The sequence below is a fragment of the Arachis hypogaea genome, chromosome 2 (assembly GCF_003086295.3).
Source record: "Arachis hypogaea cultivar Tifrunner chromosome 2, arahy.Tifrunner.gnm2.J5K5, whole genome shotgun sequence".
NCBI lineage: Eukaryota > Viridiplantae > Streptophyta > Magnoliopsida > Fabales > Fabaceae > Arachis > Arachis hypogaea.
Window position 1 is genome coordinate 34,834,067 of NC_092037.1, and position 8,357 is coordinate 34,842,423.

The following is an 8,357-nucleotide window of genomic DNA, read 5'->3' on the forward strand; positions in this document are numbered from 1 at the left end:
GTAATTCACCTCTTCTATTGAAGGGTTCTCAGGATCATAAGCTTCTTCCTCAGATGAAGCCTCCTTAGTACTGCTTGGTGCATTTTGCATTCCAGACAGACTTTGAGAAATCATATTGACTTGTTGGGTCAATATTTTGTTCTGAGCCAAAATGGCATTCAGAGTGTCAATCTCAAGAACTCCTTTCTTCTGACTAGTCCCATTGTTCACAGGATTTCTTTCAGAAGTGTACATGAGTTGGTTATTTGCAACCATTTCAATCAGTTCTTGAGCCTCTGCAGGCGTCTTCTTCAGATGAAGAGATCCTCCAGAAGAGCTATCCAAAGACATCTTGGACAGTTCAGAGAGACCATCATAGAAAATACCTATGATGCTCCATTCAGAAAGCATATCAGAAGGACACTTTCTGATTAATTGTTTGTATCTTTCCCAAGCTTCATAGAGGGATTCTCCTTCCTTCTGTCTGAAGGTTTGGACTTCCACTCTAAGCTTACTCAATTTTTGAGGTGGAAAGAACTTTGCCAAGAAGGCATTGACTAGCTTTTCCCAAGAGTCCAGGCTTTCTTTAGGTTGTGAGTCCAACCATGTTCTAGCTCTGTCTCTTATAGCAAAAGGGAATAGCATAAGTCTGTAGACCTCAGGGTCAACCCCATTAGTCTTGACAGTGTCACAGATTTGCAAGAATTCAGCTAAAAACTGATGAGGATCTTCCAATGGAAGTCCATGGAACTTGCAATTCTGTTGCATTAGAGAAACTAATTGAGGCTTAAGCTCAAAGTTGTTAGCTCCAATGGCAGGGATAGAGATGCTTCTCCCATAGAAGTCGGGAGTAGGTGCAGTAAAGTCACCCAGCACCTTCCTTACATTGTTGGCATTGTTGTTGTTTTCGGCTGCCATGAGTTCTTCTTCTTTGAAGAATTCGTTCAGGTGCTCTAAAGAGAGTTGTGCTTTGGCTTCTCTGAGCTTTCTCTTCAAGGTCCTTTCAGGTTCAGGATCAGCCTCAACAAGAATGCCTTTGTCTTTGCTCCTGCTCATAAGAAAGAGAAGGGAACAAGAGAATGTGGAATCCTCTATGTCACAGTATAGAGATTCCTTTATGTGTCAGAGGAAAAGAGGAGTAGAAGACAGAAGTGTAAAATTCGAACTTAACAAAGATGATGGAGTTCGAATTTTGCATTAAGGGATAGTGTTAGTCCATAAATAGAAGGATGTGAGAAGGAGGGAAGTAATTTTTCGAAAATTAAGTGAAAAATTTTGAAAACATTTTTGAAAAATATTACTTAATTTTCGAAAATGAAAATGGAAAAGAAATCAAGTGATTTTTGAAAAAGATTTTGAAATTAGAAATAAAAAAGATTTGATTGAAAACTATTTTGAAAAAGATGTGGTTAAGAAGATATGATTGTTTTAAAAAAATGTGATTGAGAAGATATGATTTGAAAAACATTTTAAAAAGATTTGATTTGAAAATTAAAAACTTGACTAACAAGAAAAGATATGATTCAAACATTAAACCTTTCTCAACAGAAAAGGTAACATACTTGAAATGTTGAATCAAATCATCAATTGATAGTAAGTATCTTTAAAAATGGAAAGAAATTGATTTTTGAAAAAGATTTGATTGAAAAATTGATTTGAAAAAGATTTGATTTTGAAAAGATTTTGAAAACTTAGAAAAAATTTGATTTGAAAACAAAATCTTCCCTTCTAGCCATCCTGGCGTTAAACGCCCAGAATGGTGCACATTCTGGCGTTTAACGCCCAAAATGCTACCCTTTTGGGCGTTAAACGCCCAACCAGGTACCCTGGCTAGCGTTTAAACGCCAGTCTGTCCTTCTTCACTGGGCGTTTTGAACGCCCAGCTTTTTCTGTGCAATTCCTCTGCTGTATGTTCTGAATCTTCAATTCTCTGTATTATTGACTTGAAAAGACACAAATTAAAAATATTTTTGGATTTTTAATAATAAGGACAAACCAAAATGCAACAAGAATCAAATAACAATGCATGCAAGACACCAAACTTAGTAGTTTGTATACTACTGACATTAACAAAATGAAAATGCAAATGAGACACACAAGACACTCAAGTCAATAGAATTCAAAGATCAGAGCAAGTAAATCATCAAGAACATCTTGAAGATCATTTAGACATATGAATGCATGCAATTAGAACATAAACATGCAATTAACACCAAACTTAATATGAGACACTAGACTCAAACAAGAAATATTTTTGGATTTTATGATTTTTTTGATTTTTTTGTGTTTTTTTTTTTCGAAAATCAAGTGGAAAAAGGTATCAAAATTCTTAATGAGAATTCCAGGAATCAGTGCAATGCTAGTCTAAGACTTCGGTCCAGGAATTAGACATGGCTTCACAGCCAGCCAAGCTTTCAAAGAAAGCTTCGGTCCAAAACACTAGACATGGCCAGAGGCAAGCCAAGCCTTAGCAGATCACTGCTCCAAAAGCAAGATTGATAAGAATCAACAAGCTCTTGTGGTGATAAGTTGAAACCTTGGTCCAATGAAATTAGACATGGCTTCTCAGCCAGCCAGATTTCAACAAATCATCATGAAACTCTAGAACTCATCTTCAAGAATTTCGAAAAAAAATACCTAATCTAAGCAACAAGATGAACCGTCAGTTGTCCAAACTTGAACAATCCCTGGCAATAACGCCAAAAACTTGGTGTTGTTGCCGGATCTTGGCACTGATGTTACCAAAAGCTTGCTCAAAACTTGAACAATCCCCGGCAACGGCGCCAAAAACTTGGTGCGCGAAATTGTGAACAATACTTTTCACAACTCTCATAATCCCCGGTCATGAACCCCAAAAACTTGGTAGTTCAATACCATGGCATTACACAACTTCGCACAACTAACCAGCAAGTGCACTGGGTCGTCCAAGTAATAAACCTTACGCGAGTAAGGGTCGATCCCACGGAGATTGTTAGTATTGAAGCAAGCTATGGTCATCTTGTAAATCTTAGTCAGGCAAACTCAAATGGTAATGGTGATGAACGAAAATAACACAAAGGTAAAGATAGAGATACTTATGTAATTCATTGGTAGGAACTTCAGATAAGCGCATGAAGATGCCTTCCCTTCCGTCTCTCTGCTTTCCTACTGTCTTCATCCAATCCTTCTTACTCCTTTCCATGGCAAGCTTAAGCAAGGGTTTCACTGTTTTCAGTGGCTACCTCCCATCCTCTCAGTGAAAGCGATTGCATATGCTCTGTCACAGCATAGCGGAATTCATCTGTCGGTTCTCAATCAGGCCGGAATAGAATCCAGTGATTCTTTTGCGTCTGTCACTAACGCCCCGCCCTCAGGAGTTTGAAGCACGTCACAATCATTCAGTCATTGAATCCTACTCAGAATACCACAGACAAGGTTAGACCTTCCGGATTCTCTTGAATGCTGCCATCAGTTCTCGCCTATACCACGAAGATTCCGGTTAAAGAATCCAAGAGATATTCACTAGAGCCTTGGTTGCTTGTAGAACAGAAGTGGTTGTCAGTCACCTTGTTCGTAGGTGAGAATGATGATGAGTGTCACGGATCATCACATTCATCAGGTTGAAGAACAAGTGATATCTTGGATAAAGAACAAGCGGAATTGAATGGAAGAACAATAGTAATTGCATTAATACTCGAGGTACAGCAGAGCTCCACACCTTAATCTATGGTGTGTAGAAGCTCCACCGTTGAAAATACATAAGCATGAGGTCTAGGCATGGCCGAATGGCCAGCCTCCCAGTGATCTAAGATAGCATAAAAATGAAGATAGCTACCAAAGTCTCCTCTATCATGATCTAAGAACTAGATGTCCAAAGATGAAAAATACAATAGTAAAAGGTCCTACTTATAGGAAACTAGTAGCCTAGGGTTTACAGAGATGAGTAAATGACATAAAAATCCACTTCCGGGCCCACTTGGTGTGTGCTTGGGCTGAGCAATGAAGCTTTTTCGTGTAGAGACTCTTCTTGGAGTTAAACGCCAGCTTTAGTGCCAGTTTGGGCGTTTAACTCCCATTTGGGTGCCAGTTCCAGCGTTTAACGCTGGGATTTCTTGAGGTGAATTTGAACGCCGGTTTGGGCCATCAAATCTTGGGCAAAGTATGGACTATCATATATTTCTGGAAAGCCCAGGATGTCTACTTTCCAACGCCGTTGAGAGCGCGCCAATTGAGCTTCTGTAGCTCCAGAAAATCCACTTTGAGTGCAGGGAGGTCAGAATCCAACAGCATCTGCAGTCCTTTTTGGTCTCTGAATCAGATTTTTGCTCAGGTCCCTCAATTTCAGCCAGAAAATACCTGAAATCACAAAAAAACACACAAACTCATAGTAAAGTCCAGAAAAGTGAATTTTAACTAAAAACTAATAAAAATATACTAAAAACTAACTATATCATACCAAAAACATACTAAAAACAATGCCAAAAAGCATACAAATTATCCGCTCATCAGTCCTCTAAAGAGAGTTGTGCTTTGGCTTCTCTTAGCTTTCTCTTCAAGGTCCTTTCAGGTTTAGGATCAGCCTTAACAAGAATGCCCTTGTCTTTGCTCCTGCTCATAAGAAAGAGAAGAGAACAAGAAAATGTGGAATCCTCTATGTCACAGTATAGAGATTCCTTGAAGTGTCAGAGGAAAAGAAGAGTAGAAGACAGAAGTAGAAAATTCGAACTTATCACAAGAGATGGAGTTCGAATTTTGCATTAAGGAATAGTGTTAGTTCATAAATAGAAGGATGTGAGAAGAAGGGAAGTGATTTTCGAAAATTAAGTGAAAATTTTGAAAACATTTTTGAAAAACATTACTTAATTTTCGAAAATGAAAGTGAGAAAGAAGTGAAGTGTTTTGTTTGAAAAAGATTTTGAAATTAGAAATCAAAAAGATTTGATTGAAAATTATTTTGAAAAAGATGTGGTTAAGAAAATATGATTGGTTTTAAAAAGATGTGATTGAGAAGATATGATTTGAAAAACATTTTAAAAAGATTTGATTTTGAAAATTAAAAACTTGGCTAACAAGAAAAGATATGATTCAAACATTAAACCTTTCTCAACAGAAAAGGCAACATACTTGAAATGTTGAATCAAATCATTAATTGGTAGCAAGTATCTTTGAAAAAAGAAAGAAATTAAATTTGAAAGAGATTTGATTGAAAAGATATGATTTGAAAAAGATTTGATTTTGAAAAACTTTGAAAACTGAAAAAAATTGCATTGAAAAACAGAATCTTCCCCCTTGTGCCATCCTGGCGTTAAACGCCCAGAATGGTGCACATTCTGGCGTTTAACGCCCAAAACTATACCCTTTTGGGCGTTAAACGCCCAACCAGGTACCCTGGCTGGCGTTTAAACGCCAGTCTGTCCTTCTTCACTGGGCGTTTTGAACGCCCAGCTTTTTCTGTATAATTCCTCTGCTGTATGTTCTGAATCTTCAATTCTCTGTATAATTGACTTGAGAAGACACAAATTAAAATAATTTTGGATTTTTAATAATAAGGAAAAGTCAAAATGCAACAAGAATCAAATAACAATGCATGCAAGACACCAAACTTAGCAGTTTGTATACTACTGACACTAATGAGAATGCATATGAGACACACAAATACTCAAGTCAAGAGAATTCAAAGATTAGAGTAAGAAATCATCAAGAACTACTTGAAAATCCTTAAGACACATGAATGAATGCATGCAATTGACACCAAACTTAAGATGAGACACTAGACTCAAACAAGAAATTTTTGGATTTTATGATTTTTTTGATTTTTTGTGTTTTTCGAAAATTAAGTGGAAAAAGGTATCAAAGTTCTTAATGAGAATTCCAGGAATCATACAATGTTAGTCTAAAACTTCAGTCTAAAGGAATTAGACATGGTCAGCCAAGCTTCAGCAGAACATTGCATTCAAGAGCTAAACTGATGAAGATCAATCAGCTTTGGTGATGATAAGAACATCACCTTGAAACACTAGAATTCATTCTTAAGAACTCTGAAGAAAAAAAAATACCTAATCTAAGCAACAAGATGAACCGTCAGTTGTCCAAACTGAACAATCCCCGGCAACGGCGCCAAAAACTTGGTGCGCGAAATTGTGAACAATACTTTTCACAACTCTCATAATCCCCGGTCATGAACCCCAAGAACTTGGTGTTCAATACCATGGCATTACACAACTTCGCACAACTAACCAGCAAGTGCACTGGGTCGTCCAAGTAATAAACCTTACGCGAGTAAGGGTCGTTCCCACGGAGATTGTTAGTATGAAGCAAGCTATGGTCATCTTGTAAATCTTAGTCAGGCAAACTCAAATGATATGATGATGAACGAAAATAAACAATAAAATAAAGATAGAGGTACTTATGTAATTCATTGGTAGGAACTTCAGATAAGCGCATGAAGATGCCTTCCCTTCCGTCTCTCTGCTTTCCTACTGTCTTCATCCAATCCTTCTTACTCCTTTCCATCGCAAGCTTATGTAGGGTTTCACCGTTGTCAATGGCTACCTCCCATCCTCTCAGTGAAAACGCTGCCTATGCTCTGTCACAGCATGGGTAATCATCTGTCGGTTCTCGGTCAGGCCGGAATAGAATCCATCGATTCATTTGCGTCTGTCACTAACGCCCCGCCTGCTAGGAGTTTGAAGCACGTCACAGTCATTCAATCATTGAATCCTACTCAGAATACCATAGACAAGGTTAGACCTTCCGGATTCTCTTGAATGCCGCCATCAGTTCTAGCCTATACCACGAAGACTCTGATCTCACGGAATGGTTGGCTCGTTTGTCAGACGAGTACTCGGTTGTCAGGCGATCAACCATGCATCGTGCAATCAGGAATCCAAGAGATATTCACCCAATCGAAGGTAGAACGGAGGTGGTTGTCAGTCACACGTTCATAGGTGAGAATGATGATGAGTGTCATGGATCATCACATTCATCAAGTTGAAGAACAAGTGATATCTTAGAACAAGAACAAGCGGAATTGAATGGAAGAACAATAGTAATTGCATTAATACTCGAGGTACAGCAGAGCTCCATACCTTAATCTATGGTGTGTAGAAGCTCCACCGTTGAAAATACATAAGAACAAGGTCTAGGCATGGCCGTGAGGCCAGCCTCCCAGTGATCTAAGAACTAGACGTCCAAAGATGATCTAGAGATCTAAAGTGATCAAAAGATTCAAATACAATAGTAAAAGGTCCTATATATAGAAAACTAGTAGCCTAGGGTGTACAGAGATGAGTAAATGACATAAAAATCCACTTCCGGGCCCACTTGGTGTGTGCTTGGGCTGAGCAATGAAGCTTTTTCGTGTAGAGACTCTTCTTGGAGTTAAACGCCAGCTTTAGTGCCAGTTTGGGCGTTTAACTCCCATTTTGGTGCCAGTTCCGGCGTTTAACGCTGGGATTTCTGAGGGTGACTTTGAACGCCGGTTTGGGCCATCAAATCTTGGGCAAAGTATGGACTATCATATATTGCTGGAAAGCCCAGGATGTCTACTTTCCAACGCCATTGAGATCGCGCCAATTGGGTATCTGTAGCTCCAGAAAATCCGCTTCGAGTGTAGGGAGGTCAGAATCCAACAGCATCTGCAGTCCTTTTTAGTCTCTGAATCAGATTTTTGCTCAGGTCCCTCAATTTCAGCCAGAAAATACCTGAAATCACAGAAAAACACACAAACTCATAGTAAAGTCCAGAAAAGTGAATTTTAACTAAAAACTAATAAAAATATACTAAAAACTAACTAGATCATACTAAAAACATACTAAAAATAATGCCAAAAAGCGTACAAATTATCCGCTCATCAATACCCAAAGAGTATAGTAGGCAGCAATCAAAGAAGTTGATCACAGATGCAAAGTACTATCTTTGGGATGAACCATATCTCTTCAAGAGATGTGCAGACGGGGTAATCCGTAGATGTGTGCCTAAAGAATAACCACAGAGAATCCTATGGCATTGCCATGGATCACAGTATGGAGGACATTTTGGAAGTGAGCGAACAGCCACAAGAGTCCTCCAATGTGGCTTCTACTGGCCTACTCTCTATAAAGATTCCCGAGCGTTTGTGCTCAATTGTGATAGTTGCCAAAGATTTGGCAATCTGCCTCACAGTTATGCCATGCCTCAACAAGGGATCTTGGAAATTGAGTTGTTTGATGTATGGGGCATTGACTTCAAGGGACCTTTCCCACCATCATACTCAAACACTTATATTCTGGTGGTAGTGGATTATGTATCCAAATGGGTGGAAGCTATTGCAACACCTACTAATGACACTAAAACAGTGTTAAAATTCCTCCAGAAACACATCTTCAGCAGATTTGGCACCCCTAGAGTATTAATCAGTG

The 8,357-nt window shown here is 38.7% G+C and overlaps 1 non-coding gene across 1 annotated transcript; it reads left to right on the forward strand.

Moving 5' to 3' along the window:
* Positions 1–384: 384 nt before the first annotated feature.
* Positions 385–492, forward strand: LOC112766583 (small nucleolar RNA R71). The gene has a single exon (XR_003184436.1). It is a non-coding gene; the product is annotated as a small nucleolar RNA R71 (small nucleolar RNA).
* Positions 493–8,357: the final 7,865 nt, after the last annotated feature.